This window comes from Balaenoptera acutorostrata, chromosome 2 (assembly GCF_949987535.1).
Source record: "Balaenoptera acutorostrata chromosome 2, mBalAcu1.1, whole genome shotgun sequence".
NCBI classification, from domain to species: Eukaryota; Metazoa; Chordata; class Mammalia; order Artiodactyla; family Balaenopteridae; genus Balaenoptera; species Balaenoptera acutorostrata.
This window is the reverse complement of record NC_080065.1, coordinates 101,756,971-101,761,459: the sequence shown is the minus strand read 5'-3', so window position 1 is coordinate 101,761,459 and position 4,489 is coordinate 101,756,971.

The window sequence follows — 4,489 nt, the reverse complement described above, 5'->3', positions numbered from 1 at the left end:
CAGATATATAAGTATAAATTTGAAGCAGATTTGGTTAGCATGCTTATGTGAGTTGTGTATGTGGGCATGCTCCACATTCTGTTGTGGTGCCTAGTCCTAGAGTAAGCAGATAATTGGATTGGGGTGCTGTTCAATGAGCACAAGAGAAGGAGAGAGGGTAAGGGTTTGGGGGTACTGTGTTATAATACTAGACCATCGAATCTAGACTGATAAGGAGAGAAGGGCATCTGGACCATGGATAGTGAAAAATTGGTATGGTCATTGGTTGAGAATCTTAATGAGGTCATAGAATTATTGGAATGGGTATTCTAGATAAATAAGCTGGAAGATGAGGGTCAGAGAACAGGAAATTTGAAATTGAGATTTCAAAGGTGGTACAGTTATTACTGATAACAGTTTCCAATGTGTGACGTTAGAAATGATGCTAAAGTTTGGTAGAGGACTAGATGTTTAGAGCTAGGTGAAGAATCAAGAGGCTGTGGAATTGGATCGCCACGTTTTGGGGTGTGGAAGTCCCCAAGAATAATAAGAGTAATGGTGGAAAGTAGGTGCTGAATTCATCAGCGAATGAGGGGAAGTGACCGGAGGTTAATAGATAATGCCAACAAGGAGGGTAAGGGGTAATAGAGTCTGGTAATACATTTCAAAGGTGCTAGAAGTTTTTAATGAAGAAGGAGGAAAGAGCAAGTGAGTTTGATGGAAAGTGACAATGGCCATCAAAGAGAACTACACTGTCTCCAGGCTCTGAGGTATGAGGGATGTGAGAGGAAAAGCAGCCTCCACTTGGGAGAGCCACAGGGGAAGCAATGTCCTAAGGGAACAGCAAATTGCAGTTATGGTGAGGGGAGCATTCATAAGATAGGAGAGCTTACTGATAATTAGGTTGAGCATCTAATTTATTATATAAATGAGGACACATTTATCTATTGGATGCGATACTGGGCAAACAGTAAAGTGATATAGTAATGTGCAAACGGTAATACATAATCACCCTATTGATGACTGACCATGAATTTTAAAAGGTGCAGTTGAAAGATTTGTTAATTATGTGTGTTTTTTCCATACCACCAAGCAGTTAACTTCGTTCTCTGAGGACACTGGCCTAGTGTCCCACAAATTTAACTCAATTCTGATACTACCTGGAGATAGTGGCAGATCCCACAGATTAAGGGCTCAGTCCTACAAGACACTCCCCCCACCTCAGATGCCAGTGTCAGGTACAGGTTGTCACCTGTGCCTTCTGATCAACTAGCTGTAGATTGAAAGGTCCAACAACCCCCTCCTTGGGTTTGATTAATTTGCTAGAGTGGCTCACAAAACTTGAAGAAACATTTTATTTACTAGATTACCAGTTTATTATTGAAGGCTGGAACTCAAGAATAGCCAGATGGAAGAGATTGCATAGGGCAAGGTATGTGGGAAGGGTCTTGGAGCTTCCATGTCCTCTCTAGGCTTGTCACTGTCCCTGAATCTCCATGTTTTCACCAACCTGGAAGCTCTCTGAACCCTGTCCTTTTGGATTTTTTACGGAAGCTTCATTATATAGGTATGACTGATTAAATCAATGACCATTGGCTATTGATTCAGCCTCCAGCCCTCTGCTCTCCATGGTCTTCTAATTATGGCTTATTTCACTTAGAGTTATGACCTCCAGAATCATCCATGTTGTTGCAAATGGCAGAATTTCCTTTTTTAAAATCACTGAATAGTATTCCATTTTACATACACCACATTTTCTTTATCCATTCATCCATTGAAGGACATTTAGGTTATTACCATATTTTGGCTATTGTGAATAATCCTGCAGTAACATGGGGGGACTGAAATTTCCAACCTTCCAGTCATGTGGTTGGTTCTCCTGGCAACAAGCCCCCATCCTCAGGTGCTTTCCAAAAGTCACCTTGTTAACATAAACTCAGATGTGTTTGAAAGGGGTTTGTTATGAACGTCAAGACACCTTTATTGCTCTTATCACTTAGGAAATTCCAAGGGGTTTAGGAGCTCTGTGCCAGAAATGGGGAAGAAGAAATATATATTTCTTGTTATAAATCACAGTATCGCAGTCTGTAAGGATAGGAAGAGTAGAAAATGGGATTATTAGAGATGCCTAGTGGTGAGTCTATAGGATGATAGATAATCTGGGAAGTTTGTATTTCTTTTTTTTTTTAATTAAAAAATTTTTTTTAAATTTTTTATTCAAACAGGGGAAGTTTGTATTTCTAATTGAAATGACTGGACATGTAAAGTATGATGGGATTCATCCTGAGGTCAGAACATGCAGTAAATCTTTAAATCCTAAAAATGATTTTTTATCGTTATAGAGGAATAATTGACAAATATAATTGTATATATTTAAAGTGTACAATACAATGTGATGATTTGATATACATATACATTGTAAAATGATTACCAAGATTGAGATAATTAACATATCCATCACCTCACATAGTTTACATCGGTAACTCTTTTGTGTGTGTATGTGGTGAGAATGCTTAGGATCTAATGTACAGCATAGTGACTTGATATTTGCGTATACTGCAAAATGATCACCACAGTAAGTCTAGTTAATATCCGTAACCATACATAGTTACAATTTTTTTGCTTGTTATGAGAACTTTTAAGATTTACTTTCTTAGTGACTTTCAAATATACAAATATTATTAACCATAGTCACCATGCTATATATTAGACCCTCAGAACTTATTCTTCTTATAACTGAAAATTTGTGCCCATTGCCCTATATCACCTTATTTCCCCCTACCCCTAGCCCCTGGCAACCACCATTCTATGTTCCAATGAAGTCAGCTTTTTTTTTTTTTTAAGATTCCACACGTAAGTGATACTATTTAGTATTTGTCTTTCTCTTTCTGGCTTATTTTACTTAGCATAGTGCCCTCCAGATACATCCATGTTGTTGCAAATGGCAGGATTTACTTATTTTTTATGGCTGAATGATACTCCATTGTGATGTGTATGTGTAACATTTTCTTTTATCTGTTGATCCATTGAAGTACTTTTAGGTGGTTTTCATATCTTGGCTATTGTGAAAGATGCTGCAACAACATGGGGGTGCAGATTTCTCTTAAAGATTCTGATCTCACTTCCTTCAGATAAATACCCAGAAGTGGGATTGCTGGATCATATGGTGGTTCTATTTTTTATTTTTTGAGGAAACTCCATAATGTTTTCCATAGTGGCTCTACCATTTTACATTCCTACCTGCAGTGTATAAGGGTTCCCTTTTCTCAACATTCTTGACAACATTTGTTACCTCTCGTGTTCTTGATGATAGCTATTCTAACAGGTATGAGGTGCTATCTCATTGTGGTTTTTAAAATTTTTTATTTTTTTATTGAAGTATAGTTGATTTACCATGTTGTGTTGATTTCAGGTGTACAGCACAGTAATTCAATTATATATATGTATGCGTGTATATATATGTATATTCTTTTTCAGATTCTTTTCCATTATAGGTTATTACAAAATACTGAGTATAGCTCACCGTGCTACACAGTAGGTCTTTATTGGTGATCTGTTTTATATATAGTAGTGTGTATATGTTAATCCCAACCTCCTAATTTATCCCTCCCCCCACTTTCCCCTTTGGTAACCATAAGTTTGTTTTCTATGTCTGTGAATCTGTTTCTGTTTTGTAAATAAGTTCATTTGTTTTTGTTTTTGTTTTTTAGAGTCCACATGTAAGCGATATCATATGATACTTGTCTTCCTCTGTCTGGCTTACTTCACGCAGTATGACAACCTCTAGGTCCATCCATGTTGCTGCAAATGGCATTATTTCATTCTTTTTTATTTCTGAGTAATATTCCGTTTTATATATATACTATATCTTCTATATCCATTTATCTATCGATGGGCATTTAGGTTGCTTCCATGTCTTGGCTTTTGGAAATAGTGCTTCAGTAAACATTGGAGAGCATGTATCTTTTCAAATTATAGTTTTCTCTGGATATATGCCCAGGAGTGGGATTGCAGGATCATATGTTAATTCTATATTTAGTTTTTTAAGGAACCTCCATACTGTTCTCCATAGTGACTGCATAATTATGGGTTTGACTTTCATTTCTCTGATGATTAATGATGATTAGTGGAGTAAGACCCAACTGTATACATTTTATAAGATGCACCAGACACTTTAAATGTAAAGATAAGGTTAGAGACAAAAGAATGGAAAGAGATATACCATGCAGACCTTGACTTTTTTCATTTTCTAATCCATTTTATTTATCATTCATTCAACATGTATATGTTTATAATCTAGTAGGTGTCAGGCACTGTCTTTAGTACAATGTTGTATGTAAAAAAATCTAGCTATTTGGATTTTCCATTATTTTGAAGTTTAGATAGGAAAATTTGAAAGTGGTAGGGCACTTTCATATAAATGTTTGTTCCTAAAAACGTCTTGTTCTTAAAAGAAAAAAGCCAACTTGCTCAACCCGACTGTCAGTTAATTCTTTTTGCGGTTATAAAT